The sequence below is a fragment of the Calonectris borealis genome, chromosome 22, assembly GCF_964195595.1.
Source record: "Calonectris borealis chromosome 22, bCalBor7.hap1.2, whole genome shotgun sequence".
NCBI classification, from domain to species: Eukaryota; Metazoa; Chordata; class Aves; order Procellariiformes; family Procellariidae; genus Calonectris; species Calonectris borealis.
This window is the reverse complement of record NC_134333.1, coordinates 2,429,501-2,455,751: the sequence shown is the minus strand read 5'-3', so window position 1 is coordinate 2,455,751 and position 26,251 is coordinate 2,429,501. Positions and strand designations below refer to the sequence as shown.

At 49.1% G+C, this 26,251-nt stretch overlaps 1 pseudogene; it reads left to right on the top strand.

The window, feature by feature from the left end:
* Positions 1-8,032: 8,032 nt before the first annotated feature.
* LOC142091734 (von Willebrand factor A domain-containing protein 5A-like) overlaps positions 8,033-26,251 on the top strand; it is a 30,010-nt pseudogene continuing 11,791 nt past the window's right edge.

Here is a 26,251-nt window from a genome sequence, read left to right as displayed (position 1 = left end):
TAGAGCTGGCTTAGCTGAACAAAGAAAGAAGGCAACGGCTGTGTGTGCTGAAAGTGCGTGATGTTGGTGCTCTCTGAGTTTCATAGTTTGGGATAGTGACCAAGCAGAGAACTAGGAGGAGTTGGTATTTAAGGGTTGGCTCCATTAGGGGTGTAAGGTTAATTGTGCTCCCCCCAAATGTCAGGTCTGTGATCCCAACTGGTCCCATAGGTGCTCTCTGCACTGAAGGGAAAGCCCAGCTGACAACCAAAACACCCACAGTCTGAAGAAAGCAAAACCAAAACAAAGCAAAACCAAATACCCTTTGTCTGTAGACAGGCAAAGGAAGAAGGAATAATTGGAGGGAAAGCTACCCTAGAGAATGCTAAGAAAGTGTAGAGGGTGAAGCTCAGTACTACCTGCTTCATTACTCACATCGCCTCATTACCCCGATGCGTGTTGCTCTGTGTGTGGTGCAGATGGGATATTCATGCAGTGCTGTGCCAGCCGTGGCAGCTTTGTGTTTTCTTACTGCCCAGAATGGGAAACTGATGTACAGAAAGAGAAAAGAAGAGGAGAAAGTGGTCATTGATGCTGCGTTCTTCAGACTTGTCATTTCTTACCAAAGGGGCAACCAACCCTTGGACTACACTAGTAAATCTCAAGGCACAGAATGGCTTTTGGCAGCAGAAATGTGTCCATATATGGGGACAGAGGGAGGAAGCGCCTTTTCCAATGTATGCACATGGACCTGGTCAAGAGGTCACATCACAGAGAAAGACACATCATCAAAGGAAGAGCAGTGCATACAGCCCTATCATGATTCAATCACTCCTCGTACTGACTCCATCCAAGTTCTCTTTCTGCTATAACTTCACTCACATGAGATGCCTTTTGTCCGTGAGTTTTCTAACATGAACACAAAAGTGAAAGCTGTGGATCTGGGAGTGACAGATTATTTTAACTTACAAGCACAATAAAGAAACTCCTAATGTTCTCAGGCATTTAAAGGTCTGATGCATTTAAAAGGAATCTTTCTGGTTTTGACTGTTTCCATTAACACAGAAATGACAGAACACTATGTTATTTGAAGCTCCAAAGTTTGAGAGATACCTCAATATAACCTATGCATAACAGAATAGAGAATGACATTAAAAATTCCCTGCAGTTTGTAATGACACACATTCACACTAGTTTTCTTAGCTTGTTAGATCCATGTAGCTGAAGTAGAATCTACCTAATTCTGCTCTTTGATCCCTCTTTTAGACTATTGCTTTGGTCGTTAGCTGTTAATTAAAGCTAATAAAACTCACAGTAGTCTTAGTTTTACTGATAGGTTAGAGTTTTATTCCCTAATGCAGAACACCTCTCAGAAACAACTCTCTCTTTGCGTAATTCTTCTTTAGTGGCTATGAGGACCTTTGAGTTTTGGTCTTAGGTCTTCCTTGGATTTGCTTTATGTATTCACAATAAGCATTTTGAAGTAAGGATCCTACCTTCAGGAGTTCTGCCACCCAGTGCTTCCAAAATGGATCATGCAAATTTTGCTAGAAGAATTTCCTTTGTTTTCTTACATTAGGGACAGTGTTGGGCTGATGACTCCTACAGTCAGCTTACATTGCAGATTTTAAATTGCATTTTAAATACAGATGCTCTCCTGCCACAGCTTGAATAATCTTTGACATTAGTACATGGTATATTCCATGGAACCTCAGGCATGTTTTCTCCGTAGCACCATAAGTGGAACGTACCTGTCCTTCACACAGCTATCATACATGACAGTTGCCAAAGACTAGCCTCTCAGAGAAGAAGAAAAGAAGAAAAATTTGTTAGAGTTGTTCCAATTTAGCTAAAATAGTAGCAGAATCAGGTAGTTTCACGGAACAGGGACAGTGAAATTCAGGTAATCCTGGAAACCCCAAAGTTCCTTTTTGTTGAGACAGACATGCACAGAAAGAGAAAACTGTTGGAACAACTTGATAAAAAACTAAGTGTCCTCTTGGTGGACTTTTGAGGGTCTACCTTACAATGAGGGATTCCCCGGGAGGCATCACAAAGGCCTGTCAAGACACTGATGGCAAAAACTAAAGCAAAGAAGACATTGAGTACTTCTGCCCTGTCTTCATCTGCTCTCCCTAAATCACAAGCCCCGTTCAGCAGTGAGCCCATATTTTCCATCTTTGTTCTTTTCCTGTTAATGTAGCTGTAGAAGTTCCTCTTGTTGCCCTTGCAACTCTCAACTGCAGCTGAGCTTTGTTTTTCCTAACAACATCCCTGCATGCCAGGGCAATGTTTCTGTATTCCTCCTCTGTATTCTGTTCCTGTTTACACCTCTTTTATATGCTGTCTTTTGCACTGGAGCTCAGTTGTTTGGCCAAGCTGGTCTCCTGATCCATCTGCATGCTTTCCTGAGTATCCAGATGGACCATTTTTGTGCTCGAAGGAGATTTCCCTTGAAGACTTGTGAGCTCTCTTGAGCTCCTTTGCCCTTTACAGTAGATCCCTATGGGATCCCACCTACTAGTGCCTTGGCAGCAAGGATCCACAATGGCAGGATGGGAGGCTGACAGCATCCCAGGCTTTGTCAGCAGGAGTGCAGCTAGGTAATCCAGGGAAGTGGTTAGTCCACTGTACTCTGTACTTATCTGATCACATCTAGAATGCCAGAATGAACCTAGGGGAGAGTCAATGAATCCACCCCAGAGACGTGTCACCACAGCCAGAAAACCTAGATGCATGGTGGCCACTGTTTCCTTGTACTCTGAGCTTCCGTAGTGCATGACTGCGAGGCTCGTCTCAAGCTGTCCTTTGCAACAAAATAGCTAATTCCACGTGAAACTGAACTCAGCATGAATGGTAACTGTTCAATCCACAAATTCTCCCACAAGGCTGCATGGAGAAAATCAGGCTTGAGTTCCTCTTCTCTACAGAACTTTCTGATACCTCCAGCTCTATGCCAGCACTCATTACAGCCCCAAACTTCCCCACATCACCCGCTGTAGACTCCACTTGCACATGATATGCAGCCTCAGCGTTATGCAAAACAATGCCTACGTTTGCTGCAAGCACTTTGAAATGAAAAAAAAGCCATTGTGTCTAAAAATTATGGACGAGAGGATCACTGTATGGTGCCTACAGGGGACCTTGGCAAATGCTACACAGGGTGGCCATGGTGATCTCTATGGGTTGCTAGGCCAGAGTATGGAGCAAAGCTGCTCTGCACTCCCTTGGCCTGAGCGTCAGGGATCGCTCACTGTAACAGCTTCTTTTAGAACTGTAGATATAGCCTACACCTTCATTTCTAGTCAGAGCACAAGGCAACTCTCCTTTATAAATCCCTTAGCTAATGAGCCAAAACTGAGAGGTTTGTCTTTTCTGTCTTTGTGGAAGACACCAATCAGGAAGAGTTTTCACGCCACCAGAGGCAGGCATACGGACAGGCTTTTGTTCAGAGCTTGCAGTCCCTGTTGCGGGCTAGCCTACATGCGCTATGCATAGCATACTGCCAAGGTCTTCTCTGAGCCACTAACGATGCTGAGATAAAACGGTGTTTTCTCCTGAAGGAAGTGTCCGGTTTAAAGAGGCTGAAACTACGACACAGTCATGTTGCAAGGTACCAGAGGGTCCACTTTTGTCTTTTTTTTTTTCTCTTTTTAAGCACATCACTGAGGGTGTGTGCTGCAGGATTGGAGGGGCACTGTGAATGAACATTTTAAAATGCAGGGACTGCTGGGGCACTGATGGAAACATACTCAGTGCGGTGTCCATACTGTCTCTCTGCAGTAATGGATTTTCCTGATGAATGGAAAAAGGTGGTTCAGTTCAGCAGGGAGCCCAGGATCAAAGTCATCCATTCACCCATTCAAGCACTGAACACAGTTCATATCCAGAAGCAGACCACCAAGCTCTCAGTATTCAGCAGAAATCTCAGTGACGCTTCAAAAGAATTCTGAGTTTTTCAATTCACATTTTTAATAATCAGCATTGGAGAAGAAAATTCCTGAAAAGCAACACTGATGAAACCCGGCTTACTAAAATGCTGCAAGGTAAGGAAAAGAAAATTTCAGTGTTCCAGAAGCGAATCAGGATTTGACCATGCCTGTTACTTCACAGTCATGCACATGGACATCAGGCTAGCCCGTAGCTGCTCCTCTGACAAGACTGTGCACAAGCTACCGAGTGCACTTTGGTGACTCCAGCTCTCAACCTAAATAGCCTGTCCTCTGGTGAACAGGAGGTCTCGGTGACCCTCAGGAAAATGGGACCCTGTCTTTGGATGTAGGCTTCCAGAGGTCACCCATAGCAGTGCCTCTTCCAGGTCTGGAGCTTTGGCATTCACTTTTCTGCAGGTGTATGTCTAGAATAAAGACTCAAGATGCCCCTCTCTTTTTCCAAGGTTTCCTCACTGGTCCAAAACTGGCTTTCTGCCTGTATCCTCTTGGACCTGATGTGGCCCGCTGCAAAACAAAACGTCAGGGGAGGGTGTCAGGAGGCAGGCTGAAGTGCCTTTGTGGGTGCACTTTGGCTGCAGGAATGGCATGGCTCCCTGCCCAGCAGCCACTTTCGCTTCTGGTTGGGGGGGTGCCTGCCGCGGGGGAACACGGGCACCTTACCCCACCCCATCCCACCCTGCCATCTCCAACCCCCCCGCGGGGCGGGCGGTACTGGGCAGCACCCCCTCCCTCCCCAGCCCGTGCACCGCTGCTGCAGTTCGCTCCCCAAGACGCCCCTACCACACACAAGAGGCCTTTCCCAGGCAGCATCCCCAGCTCGGAGCCAAGCCTTCCCCAGGACGGGACCGACCCACAGCATGGTCTCCATTAGTGCCCCTCCCCGCAGCCTGGCTCCCCGATCCGGGCCCAAAAAGCACCCTCCATCCAGGTTCCCCACCGTTCCTGCTTTCCTCACGGCTCCACTGAACTCCCAGAGCCGCCCAGAGACCTGGAGCACCCCCACACCCAGTGCCTCCCACCCATCCCAGCAGGCAGGGCTGGCAGCATCCCTGGTTCCCAAACATGTATCCCAGAGCGCACATTTGGCAGCGTTCCCTTTCCTGGAATCCACCCAGGCACTGCCGCAGCGACCGCAGCTCCCATCCGTCCCTGCCGCTTCCTGCAAAGACCAGCCCTCCTCCACCTCCTCCTCCTCCTCCTCCTCCTCCTCCTCCTCCTCCTCCGAGCCGTCTGTGAACATCCTTTCATGCTGCGGCTGACAGGTTTCAGCCCCGGGGCCGTTCCTGTGTCTGTCTGCTCGTTGCTCCTGCTGCAGTCTGCCGTTCCATGGTGAGTGCCTTTGCCTGTGCATCCATCCTTCCTTCCCTCCACGTGGAAGGATTGCAGACCTGTTCTGCGTGCATGTGTGCATTTGTCTGTCTGCGCTTGCCATACCCTGGCAAAGGCTTGGAGGCTTCTGTGTCTGTGTTTGCTGCCCCATCCCGCCAGGCCACTTAGTTCAAGTGGTACCTACGCATTTGGGATCTCTAAGGTCAAGGGTAGCAGGCTAAGGTCCAAATTCACAATGAGGCACATGCACAGATCATGGTATTTGTAAATTCAGTCTCCTACCTGACAGAAAATAAAATACAGGAACATGGATGTGCAAGCATATGAGTTTTCTTCTTGGGATCCTTAAAAGCAGTTGCCAGTAAACCAGGATTTCTACTACGAACAAAGAATCCTATCTTTAGTCTTTCATCAGTTTAGCAACTCTCAGTTTCGTCAAATAGGGGCTATCTCCCCAGGAATTCCTCTGATGAAGGGGTCCTCCAGAATCTGGAGGATTATCAAAGTACAGTTGAAAGAGACTGACAGCAAGGATGGCTGACTAAAGATAGACCTCTCTGAGAGCACCAGAGAGTGAGCGAGCGAGCTTTCTCGTATGAGTAAAGCGAGGAGAATTATACCTGTCCTTCCGTTTGGTGGTGAGTGAAGTCCAAGTCCCTGGTGTCAGGTTTGGACCTGCTGACTTGCCTTCCTTTCGTTTTTTCTTTGACTTTTCTCACTCTCTGCTTTTGCTCTGCGCAGACCCTAGACTTACAGGAAGAACTTACCTTGATCCTTGTGGAGCCGTTTGAGATTTACAAGTGTCAAGAGAAGGGAGCCCTTAACTCAGAAGGTCTCTCTGGGGCAGCGCTGGCATAGAATAAAAGACTGCTGCTCATGCTGGGCTGAGTCAGGGGAGCGGGAGATGCTTCTTCGCCTGGGAACAAAAGGGAGGGTCCCGAGAGCCATTCCCTTGGCAATCCCACCCCGAGCAGGATCAAGAGCTGACAGCTCCTCCCAGCTCCCTTGGTGCTGTTATTACCGTGCCTGGGAGGGAACTGCATAATCATGCATCGCGTCCTCCCGGCTGCAAGGCTCGACAGACTCTTCAAGACAGTTCTTCCACCCTCCAGCCTGATTTTGTTAGCAGTCATCACTTCAATCCCGGGGTAACAGGGCGGATTTCCACAAATTAGGGCTACGCCTGCCCCAGCACCTGGCAGAGCCGTGACCCGCTGCTCACTCTGCGGCTCCGCAGCGTGCCACGCAGAGCGCACGGGTGAGGGTCCTTCTGATGGGCCTCTAATCAGCACGCAGCATATCACAGTGCGCATGTTCCAGAGCCGGCTCTGTCACAATGAGCTGGCTGAGGTTACCCTGCAGCCGTGGGATTTGTGCAGCCCAGCGCAGGCCTGACAGCCAAGCTGTATGTGCAGCGCAGCACAGCACAGTCCTGTGCCTCCTCAGATTAACTGCTAGTGGATCACTAACTCCTCGATGTACAGTGCTCCCCCCATCAGGATCACTACAGCAGAGAATGCACGTCCCTCCTTCCCTTCCTCCTTCTATCCCCCCTCGCGTCCCCCTCACTCCTCATTCATTCCTTTGCCCCATTCTCACCCCCGCTTTCTGTGCCCTCTGGCAAGTGCCCTTGCAGGGGTTTAGAAGTTAATCTGAACGTATCTATTTTAAATACCTACATTTATACATAATAATCTTGAACTGAATCCTACTTTTGTGCTAAGAGGAAGAGGCTCTTCCTCTTATTTAAATTTAGGGGTGAGACTTAGTTGTTGAAACATGGCTGTCTAGTATCATTTTAGACGTCCTGTCGTTTCCGAGATAGACACATGATGCCAATATGTATAGCACAGGACCTATGGGAGACAGCTAGATTGGATTTCCTCACCTTTGCGAGGACCACTCCCCCATACTAGGGCTCCTCGCTGCAAATGGCCCTCCTGTCCGATGTTTTCACAACTGAGTTAAGGCTCTACTCAGTATCGGAAGAGTTCAGACCACCGACCTGTACACAGACCTGGTGGCTTTACGTGCCTAAAACCAGACACTTTTTATCATCCTCGCCCTCACATTCCACACAACTGCATTTGCTCATCAATTCCTCCAACACCCTCCTGCCCCCCACTTCCCTGGATGTGCATCCATGCATCCCAACTACAAAGTCATTCATCCATTGCCCTCCCCAATTCCCCATACGGTCACTTTTTTCTGCCATTCAGTCCTACTGCCACTGAATACAGCCCTCTCCAACCATCCAGCTACACCGTTCTCCTCACACAAATCCATGCATTCCTCCACCCATCCTCCCAGATGGTGCTTTGCCCGCTCTGTCTGTCCACCCTTCTGCCCATTTCTTCCTCTGTCAACATTGGTACCGCTGTCCTCCAGGTGCAATTATCACTGCTCAGGCCCAAACTCATGCTGTGCCGTATGTCTCAGGCTGTGAGCCATCATTGCTCCCACCTCCCCTGGGCTCTCATCTGAATTAAGCACCACCACCCCGTTGAACCAATACGCATTTTTGACACCTGCAATTCCCATCCCAGGCCTCTCTCCTACTAATCTGCTACCAGCTGGTGTGAGAGGGGCAAAAAGGATCCTGAGTTGGGATGTGAGGAAGCAAAGAATCATCTTGGCCCGTGTATGTGGAGGCAGAGCTCCATATCTTGGAGGAAGGGAAGATGGAGGTGTCCAGGTTTTTTTCACAAGGTCCTCATAGCTCACTTTATGCTCTTTCCCACACAGAAGCTGTTTTTGACCAAAGACTCAAGATGAGGACAAGTGGCGTCCTGTGCAAAGAGTATATGTGTAGGGGTGAGTTGGAGCCAGAAGGGTGGCATTTGTGAGCAGTGGAGAAGATTTTAGCTGGGAGAGCAATGTGGGAAGGAACTGATTTCTGGGGTGGTTGACAGGGAGTCCCATCTCACCATGTTCTGGGAACTCAGGGCCATGGCCTGTAGTCAGCCTTCACTTTTTCTGGCTGGCATAGCAAAAGATGTTTTAGTAAGTGTGATTCATCTCACCCATAGCGCTGAAGGCTTTCCAGGGAAACCATCAAAAAGTGGGAGGATGATGCAGAAGAGATGTCTGCTACTGTGGGATGGGGGGCAACACTTCTCAGTGCTATGATATTGCATCACCTCTACTGTGGTGCTAAATCATCCCCTACTGAATTGTGTTGTGAAACCTAGGTACATTGCTTGATTGGTGAGTTGCATCATCCCCTCCAGGCGAACTCTACCATCTTCTGTACGCCATCCCCCTCCAAGACATTACAGCAACCCCTATGAAGGTCTTATACCTTCCTTTGCTAAGTGTCACTCTATTCCTACTACAGTGTTACGCCATTCTTGACTAAGACGCTACTCCAACGCATTTTACCATCAGGTTTGATGCACCACTGATGCCAAACCTTGCCCTAATACAAGATGCTCTTCATCTCAAACCAGGGGCAAAGGTATGAAGAAGGTTGCCTTTCGATGGGCTGCTGTCATAGCAGGAAGGGAGGTCATCAAAGCCCTCTTCCAACCAAATTCAGATCTACACATTGTTGGCCTCAAATAAACCATACGCTACAAGTATGACAGGTGAGAAAGGGAGGTCAGCGAGAAACATCTTCACTGTTGACAATGAAAAGAAGATGAGGCTATTTCCTGTGACTCTACCTTTGATGCCATGCTAAGTGCCCTTGCTATGGTCCCCCCTTCCCTTCCAGTAGTCCAAAATGAGTAGTATATTTGCTTAACTTGAAAATCAAGCTCATCTCTTTGCAGCATTAGTCTCAAAGCAGGTGATGGGACCTGCTCCTATCTCTGGGATAAGGTCTGAAGGTTTGAGGAGCTGTAAGGCACCTCCTGCCGTTTGCGAGAAGCTCTATTGTGGGACTGTCTAACGCTATGTGCTGGGGGACAGACAGACTCTTCTCAATGCCATGGGAGGCCTGAACTAAGATGAAGCATGGCACATTGAGGCGATCTGAGGGCCCCGCTGCCGTGTGCGTTGGACAAAAAGGGGCTTAGAGAGATGAGGATCTGTGGTCTAAGGGAAACATGTTGACAGCCTCAGGGACCTTTCATTGCTATTTGTCAGCTTCTGCAGCTGACATTTCTGTGGCAGGTTTGGACACCCAACTGTTTCCCACTACAAGCAGACACTTCAAATTTAAAGTTTCCGATGTGCAACCAGGGACTCTGACAGCTGTTGTGTCTTCCTCAGGCTTATTCCAGCGAGGAGTATGGTTCTTTTCTTCCTATCCTGAAGTGGAGCTGGAAACCGTGACAGTAAATGTAACCATCCAGGACTTTGTAGCCGATGTAGAGTCTGAGCTGCTTTTCCGCAATATGCAGCAAGTCCCCAAGGAGACCATGTTCATCTTTCCTGTGGACTCTGACACTGTTGTACACACCTTCTACGCTACCATGGGGGACACTCGTATTGAAGCAATGCTCTGGGAGAAGGAGGAGGTACTGGGAATGTGGTGGGAGGGGGTGGTCCGCAGATTGGGATGAAGGGTGGAGGTGTGTCCTGGTTTCGGCTAGGATAGGGTAAATTTCTTCCTAGTGCTGTGTTTTGGATTTAGTATGAGGAGAATGTTCATAACACACGGATGTTTTCAGTTGTTGCTAAGTGCCCTCCTAGTCCAAGGACAGCTCCCATGCCTACTGACTGAGCTAGGTACACAAGATGGGAGGGAACATAATCAGGACAGCCAGCCCAGCTGGCTAATGGGGTATTCCATACCATGTGACGTCATGCTCAGTATATGAAGGGTAGGCGTGATCCAGGAAGTACCGATCGCTACTTGGTTATCGGTCAGCGCGGGTGGTGAGCAATTGCATTGTGCATCACTCATTTTGTATATTCTATCATTATCGTTATTATTTTCCCTTATTTTTCCCTGTTCTATTAAACTGTCTTTATCTCAACCCACGAGTTTTTCCTCACTCTTACCCTTCCGATTCTCTCCCCATCCCGCTGGGGGTGGGGGGAGTGAGTGAGCGGCTGTGTGGTATTTGGCTGCCTGCCAGGTTAAACCACGACAAGGTGACAGAATGGAAGCCATTGTGCAGCAGGAAAACCATGATATAGTTGCCATCACGGAAACGTGGTGGGATGATTTGCACAACTGGAGTGCTGCAATGGATGGCTATAAACTCTTCAGAAGGGATAGGCAAGGAAGGAGAGGCGGTGGGGTAGCCCTGTATGTTAGGGAATGTTTTGATCGTCTAGAGCTTAAGGATGGTGACAATAGGGTTGAGTGTTTATGGGTAAGAATCAGGGGGAAGGCCAACAAGGCAGATATCATGGTGGGAGTCTGTTATAGACCACCCAACCAGGATGAAGAGGCAGACAAAATATTCTGTAAGCAGCTGGCAGAAGTCTCACAATCACTAGCCCTTTGTCATGGTTTAACCTGGCAGGCAGCCAAATACCACGCAGCCGCTCACTCACTCCCCCGCCGCCCGCAGCGGGACGGGGAGAGAATCGGAAGGGTAAGAGTGAGAAAAACTTGTGGGTGATGTGATAGTTGAGGCTGTCTTGGGCACAGCGATCACAAAATGATAGAGTTTTTGATTCTTGGAGAAGTAAGGAGGGGGGTCAGCAGAACTGCTCCCTTGGACTTCCAGAGGGCAGACTTTGGCCTGTTTAGGGACCTGGTTAACAGAGTCCCTTGGGAGGCAGTCCTGAAGGGCAAAGGAGTCCAGGAAGGCTGGACATCCTTCAAGAAGGAAATCTTAAAGGCGCAGGAGCAGGCTGTCCCCATGTGCCGAAAGACGAGCCGGCAGGGAAGAAGACCAGCCTGGCTGAACAGAGAGCTTTGGCTGGAACTCAGGAAAAAAAGGAGAGTTTATGACCTTTGGAAGAAGGGCACGCAACTCAGGAGGACTACGAGGATGTCATGAAGTTATGCAGGGAGAAAATTAGAAGGGCCAAAGCCCAACTAGAACTTAATCTGGCTACTGCCATAAAAGACAATAAAAAATGTTTCTCTAAATACATTAGCAACAAAAGGAGGGCTAAGGAGACTCTCCATCCTTTGTTGGATGTGGGGGGAAACACAGTGACAAAGGATGATGAAAAGGCTGAGGTACTTAATGCCTTCTTTGCCTCAGTCTTTAAGAGTAAGTCCAGTTGTTCTTTGGGTACCCAGCCAAAGCTGGAAGACAGGGACAGGGAGCAGAATGAAGCCCCCATAATCCAAGGGGAAATGCTTAGTGACCTGCCACACCACGTAGACACACACAAGTCTATGGAGCTGGATGGGATCCACCCAAGGGTACTGAGGGAGCTGGCAGCAGTGCTCACCAAGAAACTTTCCATCATTTACCAGCAGTCCTGGCTAACCAGGGAGGTCCCAGTTGACTGGAGGTTAGCAAATGTGATGCCCATCTACAAGAAGGGCCGGAAGGAGGATCCGGGGAACTACAGGCTGGTCAGTCTGACCTCGGTGCCAGGAAAGGTTATGGAGCAGATCATCCTGAGTGCCATCACACGGCATGTACAGGACAACCAGGTGATCAGGTCCAGTCAGCATGGGTTTATGAAAGGCAGGTCCTGCTTGCCTAACCTGATCTCCTTCTATGACCAGGTGACCTGCTTAGTGGATGAAGGAAAGGCTGTGGATGTTGTCTACCTAGTCTTTAGTAAAGCCTTTGACACCGTTTCCCACAGCGTTCTCCTGGAGAAACTGGCTGCTCATGGCTTGGATGGGTGTACTCTTCACTGGGTAAAAAACTGGCTGGATGGCCAGGCCCAAAGAGTTGTGGTGAACGGAGTTAAATCCAGCTGGTGGCTGGTCACAAGTGGTGTGCCCCAGGGCTTAGTATTGGGGCCAGTTCTGTTCAATATCTTCATGAATGATCTGGATGAGGGGATCGAGTGCACCCTCAGGAAGTATGCAGACAACACGAAATTGGGCGGAAGTGTTCATCTGTTTGAGGGTAGAAAGGCTCTACAAAGAGATCTGGACAGGCTGGATCGATGGGCTGAGGCCAATCGTATGAGGTTCAACAAGGCCAAGTGCCGGGTCCTGCACTTGGGCCACAACAACCCCATGCAATGCTACAGGCTTGGGGAAGAGTGGCTGGAGAGGTACCCGGCGGAAAAGGACCTGGGGGTGTTGGTCAACAGCCGGCTGAACATGAGCTGGCAGTGTGCCCAGGTGGCCAAGAAGGCCAACAGCATCCTGGCCTGTATCAGAAATAGTGTGGCCAGCAGGAGGAGGGAGGTGATCGTGCCCCTGTACTGGGCACTGGTGAGGTCACACCTTGAATACTGTGTTCAGTTTTGGGCCCCTCACTACAAGAAAGACATGGAGGTGCTGGAGTGTGTCCAGAGAAGGGCAACGAAGCTGGTGAAGGGTCTAGAGAACAAGTCCTGTGAGGAGCGGCTGAGGGAACTGGGGTTGTTTAGCCTGGAAAAAAGGAGGCTGAGGGGAGACCTTATCGTGCTCTACAACTACCTGAAAGGAGGTTGTGGCGAGGTGGGTGTCGGTTCGTTCTCCCAAGTAACAAGTGATAGGACAGGAGGAAATGGTCTCAAGTTGAGCCAGGGGAGGTTTAGGTTGGATATTAGGGAAAATTTCTTCACTGAAAGGGTCGTCAAGCATTGGAACAGGCTGCCCAGGGAAGTGGTTGAGTCTCCAGGCCTGGAGGTATTTAAAAGACGTGTAGATGTGGTGCTTAGGGACATGGTTTAGTGCTAGTGGACTTGGCAGTGCTAGCTTAACAGTTGGACTTGATGTTCTTAAAGGTCTTTTCCAACCTAAACAATTCTATGATTTTATGAATCCTGTGAAGACCTCAGTGACACATTTTTCTCCCTCTGTGGCAGGCCCAGCAGCTGTGTAAAGCCACTTCAGGCATGGAGAATTTAAGATACCTGCAGGACCAGTGGGATCTTTGGGGTCCTGTCTTCGCTTGTTTCTTAGGGACCCTGCCTCCTAACAGGGAGGTGACCATCACCCTGTGCTATGTCCAGGAGCTGCCACTGCAGCCTGATGGAGCTGCCCAGTTTTGCTGGCCATGCGAGCTGTTCCCCTCGAGAAAATACATTGGTGAGTGATCCCCTCAATGCATCCCCCAGCATCACTCCCCAGCATCCCTCTGGGCGGGGGACCCCCATATCTGCACACGTGTCTCAGTGAGAGAATCTGAATATTCCCCCTTGCACCTCACAGTCAGGAACGCGCACGGGTCTCCCCATATGTCCCACAGCAAGAGATCGCCACAGATCCCTGTACAAACCACAGTGTGAGTCTACAGATCCACCATCACCACCCCCGCCACTAAGCAGCACAGTGAAGGGTGTCTCAGATGCCACGTTTCCCCCCTACCAACAACAGACAGTGCCCCACCACAGCTGTCTGCTGCCCCAGGGTCTCTTCTTTCACCTTCTCACACCTCTTTCTCACTGCAGGCTGGTTCTCTTCTGAGGAGGAGAGGCCCGAAAACGTGCACTTCAGCATCTGTCTGAAGTCAGCCCATGGTGTATCCCACATAGCCGTTAACAGCAGCTACACCCCTCTGCAATACACGGCTCCAGATCAGACATCTGCTGAGGTACGGCCCTGCCAGATGCTCGAGTCCCAACGGGCGAGTGGAGGGAAGGGTCTGCAGCCTGCTGACGCTCCTTAGGATTCCTCACTCCTTTTATTTGGTTCTCTTTCCTCCCCACACCCTACTTGTCTTCAGGTCTCCTTGAAATTGCCACCCTGGATGTGGGATGGTCTGAACTTGCTGGTGTATTACAGAGGGTCTCACACTCTCAGTGCTGTAGTGGAGAGGAGAGATCCCAAAGCCCCACCTGGTGAGCGAGGAGGGTGGAAGTGGGGGTTAGGGAGAGGGTGTCAGGGAGACTGGGGGGATCTGAGGGGCTTTTCAGGCAATAAGTCAGAGCTGAGGGCTATGTGGAGGACAAAAGCAAAGAGACAGGGAAGCGGGCTTCAGCCTAAAAATCCTCCTTGTTTCCTGCCACACACTCCAGGCTCTCTGCTGGGAGACCCTGTGGTCATGGTGACGCTGATGCCCAACATTCCTGAGGTGGTGCCCCATCCAGGCCAGCTTGGGGAATTCCTCTTTCTCATGGACCGCAGCCTCTTCCAGGATGCACAGGTACCACCAGAGGAGGTCTTTGGAGGGCGTTGTCCACACTGGTCAGGGCCAGCTGGTGGGGAGAGAGGGAAGCTGCTTCACGTGGGCGGATGTTCTGCCTGGCTTCCCCATCTGAGCTCTGCCCATCCCTCCATCTGGCCCCAGAACACACTGCTCTTCCTCCTGAAGAGTTTGCCTCTGGGCTGTTACTTCAACATCTACAGTTTTGGGGCCACTTTCAAAGCCTTCTATCCGTGAGTTGGGGGTGATGATGGGGCAGGGCCGAGAGGTAAGTAAAGTATGACTTTTCTACGTGAAACTATGGGACAAGCTCTTGCTGGAAGGCAGTTATGGGGCAGGATATGTTGGGGACAGTGAGAGGGTAAGTCCTCTTTTCAGGGTGCTTCTGCAGCACTGGTAGTGGGGTAGGGCTTTGCTAGGGAGTGGCCATGTGAGGGTAGCCGTGGGCCAGGTTCTCCTCCCTCTGACACTCTGGGTGCCCTCCCACAGGCAGAGTGTGGAATACACGCAGGAAAGCATGGACCATGCAGTGGGGCGCATCTCCTCCATCTGCCCTGATCTGGGGGGCTGTGACCTGTTGGGTCTCCTAAAGTCTATCTACAGCACCCGTCTCCTTCATGGGCACCCCCGTCAGGTACCAGGGGCCAAAGGGTTATGGGGAGGGGAATGGGTGTAAACAATAGCGTCAAGGTAGACTTCAGGGCTCAGGGTGAGATATTCTGCTGCTGTTTGCACTGGGAGTTCGCGTGTCGGGGGGCATCCTCATGGCAGGGTGGGCAGTGTGGGAGGGCTTCTGTGGAATTTGCCTGCACTTGGGGAAGGTGGATCTTCCTTGTGGGGTGCCCCTTTGTGCTAAGAGGTGTCCTGGTGTTAATGAAAGGAGACACCCAATCTCTTGTCCTGTTTGAAGGCCAGAGGGCGCGAGAGGGTAAGGGAGCGAACGGGGAAGGCTTCCTGCGTTTTAGGAGGGTGTCTTTCCTCTACAGGGGTGCCCAGCCCTGGCAATCTTTGTTTCCCCTCCTCTCTCCCTCAGCTTTTCATCTTCATCCAAAGGAAGATCTCCAGTGAAGAGGAAGCTGTCATGGCTGAGGTCCACCGTTACCGGGACCAGCACAGGTAATGGGGGGCCCTGTTCCTGTCCCCTAACATGCTAATTCACAACCTTCCTCTCCCCCTGACTGTCAGAGTCCTTCAAACATTCTCCCAGATCCTAGTCTGCCCCTGTCGTGAATGAGTGGTTTAGAGGTCCCTTAAAGAACCACCATCAAAGGTAGCTAGCAAAAAGTGGTTTTAATAGAAATTTATAAAAGTGTGACTTAACAGAGTTCGATGGCAAGGTTCACTCTATCACTTACTACATGGATGAAACATCCAAAGGAAAATTGGGTTAGAGTCGAGCTAGAATGATTTATACAGAGTCCGAAGACGCAAAAGGGTAAGGGAGACCCTCCCATTAAATCACGAGGTTCAGAGCAGACCCCCTTCCTTTCTAAACTCCTGATGGAGCTTAGGTGTGGCTAGGTCCAATCTTAGTCTCAGACTTGGACAACGGTTTATGTCTAACACAAAAGGGTAAGGAGACCCTTCCGTTGAGTCACGAGATTCAGAGTAGACCCCCTTGCTTTCTAAACTCCTGATGGAGCTTAGGCGTGGCTGGATCCAATCCTAGTCCCAGACTTGGTCAACGATTTATGCCTAAGGGATTATACGTGTCTAGCAGCAGTCTAAGATTCATTCACAGTTTTAAGGTACATCACAAGATTTTAGCAACACGTAATCATTGACTAATTTAACATTTACAAAGTGAGTTAATAGAATTTACTACAATCACAACAGTGACTTAATTACAGATTATGCTTACTATCAGTTATCCAAATCAATTCACACACACACACAGAGAAATATATATAATTGTACAAAAGATATACCTGTTAAAAATTCCCCCCAAGTCCAGTGAAATATTCACATCAAATGTCTCGGCATTTCTCAACGGCTGAGGGGTTGAGCCTCAAGAAGTGTTTTAGCCCAGGCCCCATCGTCAGCTTTCGGCGACAGTCCTCCGAATATTGCAAACCTGAGAGTTCGTGAACTCTGAGTGGTGTCCCACTCAGAGGCAGATGCTGGGCGCAGCCCGCTGCGGTCCAGGAGAACTCAAAGGGTCTCACTTAGGACTTCTGTTTATAGGGTTGCAAGATGATTGGCTTTAGTCATCCATAAACTTCCATCCTGGCCACAGTCCAAGGTGGTAGTTACTAAAATTCTCAAGTTTTCAGTAAAATTGGTGCATTTCCACTTGAGCTATGGCTCAGATAAGGGTGTCAGGGGATGACAAATAATCCCCACTCTTATTCCACGCCTTGGCCAGGCAGCAGAACAGTGAGTGCTGTTCCCCACCTCAGCCATGCAAGAGTTCCTGGTATGGTCAAGGGACGCTTCACTGCCCAACTCATTACACAAAGGCCAAGGCCTAACGGGAGTTCCTGAGATCATATAGCGGCCCAGGAGAGGTGGGGGGAAATGCACCACCACAGCCCCAGTTCTTCTCTTTACCTCAATGGAACTTCAGCAACAACGCCCACACACACTTTCCTTACCTCACTAAGACTGCCTATACTCTTCATCTAGCGGGCCTCCTCTCCCAATCTTCCCCTGCTCTTAGAACTTTTCCTCTTCCCCCTCACCCTGCAATACCTCCGTGTGCTCTGTGGGCCCAAAACCCGTTCTCACTATCTCCCTGTCCAGCAGGCAATGTCTCTCACCCCGGAGTGAATGGGAAAACTCTGAGTCAGTTTCATTTCTACGATCAGAAGCATTCTTACCTCTCCAGACTTTGTCCTTTGTACCACCCTTGTCCTTCGTGCCTCTCACCTTCGTCCCACCTCTAACCTCCCCCTCTTTTCCTGTACAGGTGTTTCTGTTTTCCTACTAACAGATGTGACAGCTTCAACCTTTCCCAGGCCATGGCCCTGGAGACCAAAGGTGAATGTGTGTGCATCCACTCCAGGATGGACATGACATCCGAGGTAATGACCCAGGTAGCCCTCTGCTCTATTCAACATCTCCCATGGCTCTTCTAGACATGCAAGGCAATCCAAATACCACCATCCACTCCAACTCAGAGAGCCCCTCCAAGTTCCCCCCGCTCCCAGAACTGGGAGGGAACCCAAGTGGTCTGTGCTCTCTGCTTCCCCTTACCAGGCAGTGAAATGCCTGCAGCGCGCTCTGCAGCCTCTGGCAAGTGGGATCTCACTACATTGGGACCTTCCACCTGGCCTGGAGGTGTCAATGATCAGAAAAGCTCCTGAGATGATCTTCCAGGGACATCAGAGATCCATCTATGCCCAAATCCATGGGCAAGCACAGGTGAGAGTGATCCAGGAACCGTATGCACTGGGGCAGGGCTTTCTGGAAGGTAAAGGACCCACTCCCTGTTTCACCTTCCCAGCACTGAGAGTCCTTCACCTCCATTAGACCTGAGAGAGACCAGGATCAGGGCTCTGTGAACCCCTTCTTTCCCCAGAGACACCACTGCTTCTGCTCCAACCATGGACATCTACCACCTTAGGAGAGCAGGGAGGGAACCTAGGCAGCCAGGCTGCCTTGCAGATGAACATTTCTGTCTGACTCTTTCCCTTCTGCCACCAGGATCCAGAGGGGGGTGAGGGAGCAGTGACCCTTCAGTACCACGTGGGCAGCCAGTCCTTCGATTACACACTCAGGTTCTCACTGTCCCCATCATCAGATGGCAGGTGAGAGGGTAACAGACTTGCCCATGAGGCAGAGTGGCAAGGTCTGGAGGAGGGGCAGCAGGTGACCCTTTGCTTGCATCCTTCCCACTGCAGCCGGAGGTGGGAAGAGATTCTGGGCATCCAGTGCTCCCCCCTTGTCCCCTCTGCCCTGACCTTGGGAGAGGACCTGGGTGAACATTACCCCACTGCCCTCTCCTCTTTACTGCACGTGTCCCTTGCCCCTCCCCGAGGTGGAACCAAGGACTAACTCCCTGCCCCTGCAGGCTGCCTGTGCACCGCATGGCCATGATGCACCTGCTGTGGAAACTGGCCTGGGAGGGGACAAGCAGGGCAGAGAAGGACATCCGGCACAGCGCAGTTAAGTCCAGCCTCAGCCTGGGGGTTCCGTCCCCCTTCACATCCAGTGTGGCAGTACGCATGAAACAGAGGGATGCCTGGCACCGTGGTAAGGCCAGAAACGGTGGGGATAGGACTGGGAGGGGAAAGCGGGACTTGTTCATCCGATGCCGCCTCACCATCTGCAGCCCCCTATCCTGTGGGCCTGACCACCCTTTTGCCTACCTCTAATACCCATGAGTCTAAGCTCCATCTCCCCACTTCTCTCCCCAGATTCTTTGCCTCCAGACTCCTCCACGTTGTTCTCTCCCTCTTGCAACCTGGTTCCCTGCCAGCTGCTCTGGTTGCGTGGCTTCAGGCCTGTGTGGTTCAAGTCCACCAAGTTTTGGATGGTCCAGAAGTGCCAGTTCTGCCTTGAGAGGCTTGGTCGCAAAGCCCCTGAGGCACTCACCCAGCTTCCAGCATCCTGTAAAGGTAAGGAGAAACTTCTTAGCTGAGCATTCTCAAAATGTGCTGGACTAGGGTTGAACCCTCCTTTCAGCATCTATCATCTTCTCACCAGACTTCCTGACTGTCATTGTGCTAGGGATGGGTGGAGTGACGGACAAAGCAAACTCCTTCATCGCAACTCTGGGCTGGAAACTAAGAATCAAATGCCTTAATAGTTCCCTGAAGTAACCTCATCCTTGTCTCTGCTTATCCTTAATTCCATACGCAAACACTAAGTTTGTCACAAAATATCGGCATGAATCTTTAGCTTTACCCTCAGCAAAAAAGAGCCAGCTAGCAGAGACAGGAATGGATCAGGAATGGAATAACCCTGTGCAACAATACAGGCCCAGGGCACACACACTCAAGAAAGCAGCTCTACAGAAAAGATCTTGGGGTCCTAGCAGACAACTAGTTGAACAGAAGTCAGCAGTGTGCCCTTGCAACAAAGAAAGCCAACCTCATCCTGGGCTGTATCAGCCAGAGTGCAGCCACTAGGTGCAGGGAGGTGATCCTTCCTCTGTTCAGCACCGTTGGCTAGCCTGCATCCTGGGGTACTGTGTCCAGCTTCTGCTTCCATTACAAGAAAGGCGTTGACATACTGGAACGAAGCTAGTGGAGGGCCACTAAACTGAGGGGGCTGAGTGAGGAGAGGCTGAGAGTGCTGGGTTTGTTCATCTTTAAGAAGAGGGTACCTTATTTCTGTCTACAACTGGCTGACTGGAGGAAAATAGAAAGCCGGAGGCAGACTTCTTCTTGGAAATGCACAGCATCAGGATAAGAGGCAACGGACACAAGTTGGAACATGGGAAATGCTGAATGGGTACGAAGAAAAAAAAATTTTTTTTTTAAATCGTAAGGATAATCAAAAACTGGTGGAATCTCCAGCCTTAGAGCTATTCAAGACTTGACTACACAGGTACGTGAGCGAGCTGTTCTAATGAGACCTACTTTGAGTAGGGATTTGGACGAGATGACTTCCAGAGGCCCCTTCCAACCTCTGTTAGGCCTCTGTTAGGCCAGCCTTAAATGACCCCCAGTTCTACCCCAACTACTCTGTGCCCGAGTGCTTCTTTTTCTGCCCATAAAAGCTCTTAAATCTACTCTGATTGAAGAGCAGAGCCATGCCTGGGACCATAATGCCCATGGGCTCTGCTTGACCCTCCTCACCTTCACTCTCTTGCGATCCAGTGCTGCTGTAGCTCCAAAGAAGTCTTATTCTTGGAATGTGGAAAGGAAGAGCTCATGCTGAGGCTGGTGGCTTTAAGAGTGGATGATGGAGAAGGACGCCCGTGGGGCTCTCAACAGTGAACATGAGCTGTAACAGGGGAAGTGGCAGGAAGGAGTAACATTAGTGATGCTCATAGGTGGAATTAAGGGTGGTCAGAGAGAATTACGCTGGGTAAACTAGAGCTACAGGACAGATTTTAGGATACTTATGAGGAACTGGGAAGATCTGAGGATGCTCTGGGAGGTCTGGAAAAGGTTCAGGATGCTTGTGGAGGACTGGGAAAAATTGGGAAAATGCAGAGAGGATGGAGGACAGTTAAGTATACCTGGAGAAGGCAGACTTTAAGGTTACTAGCTGTTGCCTATCTCATATGAGCTGTGTGAATGTTTCTGTCTGCCAGAGCGGGAGCCTTCTCCTGAAGAGCAGGTGATGGAAGAACCGCCAGCATTTAACATCAGTTGGGACTGGACAATTTCACCACTCTCAACAAGACTGTGTGACTTCTCTGGGCTCAGGGTAGTGGTGGCACTCCAGAAAGCAAATGGCTCCTGGGCCCTCACTGCAGCCCTGGCCTCGGCCTTGGGGTTCAGCAAGGCTGATGTTGAGGGACAACGGCCTAGTGAGGTAAGCAGATCAGGGGCAGGAGTGGGGCACTGTCCTGAGCTCAACCTTCCTCTGCTCCAAATCTCCAGTCTGAGCTGAACTGAGAGGAAGAGATCAAAGCAGTCAGGATATAGAGCCTCTCTGCTTGTGGAAGGCGGGTGTGGAGGGTGTGGGGTGGAATCAGCAGAGGTACTGGGAACTTTCCGATTTTGAGGATTTCAGAAGCTTAGAGAGTTTGTGTGTATGTGTGGAGGTCTTACTTTTTCCACGTGCAGGTTTAGATCTGATCTTTCTTTTTATTTCTTCCCCTTGATTGTTCTGTTTTCCCCCACAGGATGTGCAGCCAACTGTCTGGGCCACAGTTTTGGCCTTAGTCTGGTTGCACCAGTATAAATGGAAGGTATCTTGGTCAGAGCTTCTGGAGGCCAAAGCTTGTAGGTGGCTGCGGGACCAAGCTGGTAAGAAGATTTGGCTGGGAGGAGTCACGCTCTGGGCCTTTCCCATCAAATCCACAGCTGACGCCCATTGACCCATGTTCCTCTTTCCCAGTGCTCCTGTACGGCAGTCTATGAGACTGTCAATACACACAGTATTCCCTTACTGAGTTGTGGTCCCCCTCTGCTTTTTCTCTCTGCTTGCAGAGGTCCAGCTGGATGAATGCCTGGAGGCAGCAAATTCCCTGTTAGGCTGCTTTGTGGAGCCCACCATCTTCAGGATTTGAACTTACCCCGCTACTGGAGGTGGGCAAGAAGCTGGGTGGCAACACAGCCAGGACAGCTGACCCAAACTGGCCAAAGGGATGTATCACATACCATTAACACCATGCCCTTGTGGGACTGAGCGAGTGAGTGGCTGGGTGGGTACTTAGTTGCTGTCTGGGGCCAACCCACCGCAGCTGGCTTCTTCACATATTTGCTCTTTGCCATAATATGAAAGTTTCCACTGGGTTCTTACACATATACTAAACTTTGCTTCATTTTTCCCTATTCTGCTTTTCTCTGAGGTTTACCCAAATAGTCATCTGCTCAAAATACCAGATCTCAGAGAGAAAAATCCTGTTCAGATACTACAGAAAAACACTTTCTTCATGAATCTATTTATCTATCTGTCTGTCTGTCTGCCTGCCTGCCTGCCTGCCTGTCTATCTTTCTATCTATCTCCCTCCCTACCTACCTATGTATATTTCTTTCTGTTTTTCAGAGAAATGTAAGACCAATGTAACTTGGTTTTGCAGGCATTGATTCACTCATCCTTACAAGCTAGAGGACTTCTATTCTTTTTTTTTTTTTTTAAAGAAGGGTTTGTCAAAGGGGTGGATTTCATCATATCACTGCAGTGCCTACTGTAGGTGCCCAGTGCCAGTTCAGCTGTTCTGAGGTATCTGAAACACCTGCCAGACAGAAGGACTGGTTTTCTGAGGTGACAGCTGGAGCATGAATCGAATACCATGTGGCATGGGATTCAGTTGCCTAAATACGGATGTCTAGTGCCATTAATGATGTTCTAGGATTTTCAAGTGTATTGGGGTTACATGGCAAAACTCCCTATTGGTAGTGGGGAGGCTGCAGGTGTGACCTCTGTGGGAAAAGATTGCCCAATGCCAGTCACAGAGGGTTCCAAAACAGTCCCACTATTAGCCAAAGCTGAACCAATCAGCAAAGCTGGTGGCATCCCTGTAAAAATGTATTTAAGAAAACATAAAAAATGCCACACAGGCAGAGGACGAGGGAAAAAAAGAGTGAGAACAGCAGTGCAAACACTAAGGTAAGAGGGGGAGGAGGAGGTATTTCCCTGCAGCCCATGGTCAAGCAGATATTCACGCTGCAGCCCACAGAGGACCCTATGCTCGAGCGGATGGATGTTTGCTAAAGGAATTGCAGCCCATGCAGAGGACCCACGCTGGAGCAAAAGAAAAGTGTGAGGAGGAAGGAGTGCCAGAGAGAAACTGTTATGTATTGATCATAGCCCCCTACCCTCCATCCCCGCTGTAGAGATGGCGGCGGCGGGGCATAGGGGAGGAGCCAGGAGTGAAGAGTGAAGTTGAGCCTGGGAATAAGGGGACATGGGGGGAGGATGTTTTAGTTTTTGTCTTTGTTTCTCACCATCTTACTCTATTTTTAATTGTCAATAAATTATATTAATCTTCCCCAATGTGAGTCTGTTTTGCCCCTGACGGTAATTGCTAAGCAATCTCCCTGTCTTTTTCTTGACCCACGAGCTTTTTCATTTGTTTTTCTCCCCCTGTCCTATTGAGGAAGAGGAGTGAGAGAGCAGCTGCGTGGGTGTCTGGCAGCTAGCCAAGGTCAAACCCTAAGAAAAATTCACCATATTTTAACAGTGGTTACTTTTCTACATCTACACTTTTTATGGTGATTTTTTGGGGCGGTTGAATCTCACACTTAAGATTAGACCAAATTTACCCCATATGCAAGGATGGCTACAGCATCCAGAAATCCCCCAAAATATTATCACAAAGTTGATTTTCTGCCCCAGAACCTCTTAATGGCTTCCTGGACTTCCTTGTTTCTCAAGCTGTGTATGAGGGGTTTTACCATTGGGATCACAATTGTATAGCAGGTGGAGAACACTTTATTCAGATTTAGGGAATTATTGGCAGGTGGTAACACATACATGAAAGTAGAGATCACAATGAGGGGAGATGAACAAGTAGAAATGGCTTTCTGCAGCCCCATTGGGGCCACAGGAAGTCAGATTCAGCATCAGTACAATCATCACCAAGGTGACTGCAAAGCCAGTAATTCAGAAAAGAGCTGCCAGCCCTGGAAAATATTCTGATTCATTACAGCTGTATAATGAGGAGGATTGCAGAGCGCTAAATACCATTCACATGGCATCACGGTCAGTAGAAGACGTTCGGTTCCTCCCAAGGAGCCAAACATACAACTGTGCAGTACAGTCCCTGAAAGAGAGACTTTTTCTCTGTGAGGAAATTGGTTAGCATCCTAGGAACAATATTGGTTGTACAGCAGATCTCAAGGAAGGAAAGATTACCCAAGAAAAAATAAATGAGGATGTGGAGGCTTCAGTCCACACATGGTAAGAAGGAGAAGAGCGTTCCCAGAAACGACTACAAGATAAAAGAGCAAGAGCAACGCAGGGAGCTGTCTCCGATGCAGATCCCAGTGGACTGAATTCTGTCACAGAATTTCTATTCCTCGGGTCAGCATGCAGAAGGGATCTAGAGGACAGAGACTCAGTCATACAAATGAAAACTCTAGGAACATAGGAAGAATTACTACACTGATCTCACTCCAACCTTGGCAAGAGTTTGACATGAAGCAAACTAAATGTATCTTCTTCACTAAGACAGCATCACTGTAGATGATTTATCCTCCTTCATGGACAGGTTCTCATCATTCAAGTCAGAATGGACCTTTGACTGGTAGTGCCTGGACTTGTCTATAGACAAACTACACTACAGTAAATTTCCCCCATTCAGTTATGTTTAGACATTTAAGTAGTTTTCAAAAAATGTCACTGAATCACATAATAATTAGGTTGGAAGGGAACTCTTGAGGTCATCTCCCCCTGCTCAAGCAGGGCCAGATTTCCAGGACAGCTCAGAGGGTTTTTTTTAACATCACAGATATACTGGTTCAATCCACGTTACTACAGACACATTCTTTGACTGGGATTGTGCAGTACACTGTGGGACAAAGCCAAATATGGCTGCCATTAGGAACAAGCTGTAACTCATCTATTTAATAAACAATTAGGTTTAAACATGATACACAGAAAATGCAGAAGAATGAACAAGCCAGAAATACAGAAAAAGAAAGAAGTTAGAAAAGCCAGTACCATGAGCAAGCCAGAGCCCAGCAGTAGCTCACATCTGGTTCATACAGACAGACACCCTCCCCTTGTGCAGAGGCACTCCAGTTTTACCAGCATTGTTTGTAAGTCTCTGACCATCGGACTTTTCTTCATCTCTTTCTTGGTTCCTTTAGTATTCCTCTTCCATTGTCAAAAGCAAAAATTATAGTGGTTCTTTTTTCCCTTTTAATGTGTTTATTTAGAACTTATCTGTCTAATTCTTTATCATCTGTCATACTGCCTGGTTAGCTATTCGTCATGGAAAGCCTCTCTCTCTCTTCCTCCTTCATCCCTTATTCTTCCTCTTTGTTATTTTTAGATTTTTTTTTTATTTTTAGAATTTCTTTGCAATCACCAATGCCTCTGTCCTGGTTCCAGCTGGGACAGGGTTAACTTTCTTCCCAGTAGCCTGGGGGGTGTGCTGTGTTTTGGGTTTGGTGTGAAAGGAGCGTTGATGGCCCATTGATGCTTTGGCTGTTGCTGGGTGATGCTTGCACCGGGAGGGGGGAGCACAGCCGGGATGGTGGACCCAGCTGGCCAATGGGGTATTCTACACCATGTGACATCATGCTCAGTATAAAAACCAGGTGTGGGGGTGGGGGGCTCGCCCCCCGTTCGTGACACGCGGTCGGCGGTCGGTGAGCGGTTGTGTTGTGCATTGCCTGCTTTGTGTATTCTGTTATTGTTGTTGTTCTCACTGTTATTATTACTGTTCTACTTAGTTTTATTTCAATTATTAAACTGTTTTTATCTCAACCCGGGAGCTTTCCTACTTGTGCCCTCCCAATTCTCTCCCCCATCCCACCGGGGGGGGGTGATCGAGCGGCTGCGTGGCGTTTATTTTTGCTGGCTGGGGTTAAACCACGACAGCCTCCATCTCAGACAATTTTAAAGTGAGTCTCTTCAGGCCTTCAGAAACTCAGGCCATCTTATTCTCACCAATATGTTTAAAATGTGCCACATGATTCCCTCCCCAAGAGCACCTTTTTGGTTCTTTTGACTGTATAGGAACTTAGAGAGGTAGCTGAGGTGGAGAAATCTACATTACAGTTGTCCAGAGCACAGTGTGAAGACTAACACCAAATGGCCAAAATACCATTTATAGCGATTCATAAATTTGTTGTCTTGTACTGAAGGGAAAAAACCCTCGCATTCAGAACTCCTTTGTATGAGAGGAAGACACAAGCCATTTTATCTCTTGCAGAATCTTCCCACTATTGTTGGATACATTCAGCCCTCCTTCTCAAGGAGATTTTTGATGACTCCTCTGGGAAGAACATGTGAAAGGTGGGAAACCTCTTTCTGTATTCTTCTCTTTTATCTAGAAAAAACGTAGACAAAATATGTAAGTAAATGCCAAACAGAAAACTACAAAATCATTCAAGAAAAGCACGGACTTGAGGAAAACATTAATCCCTACAGATTTACAAGTTTCACATCCAAGTTCTTTATCACATTAAGATCCTGCTGCAGTCAGCGAAGAAAGAGGAGATCAGTCAGGGTCTGGAGGTGCCTCTTTCGTCACCTGCTTAACCAGTTGTCTGAGAGAGGGGAATAAATCTCTCTCTGGAACTGCTTGTTCCTCACCAATAACTATAAAGGGAAGCAGTGGTAAATATCCCAGACTTGGTTACT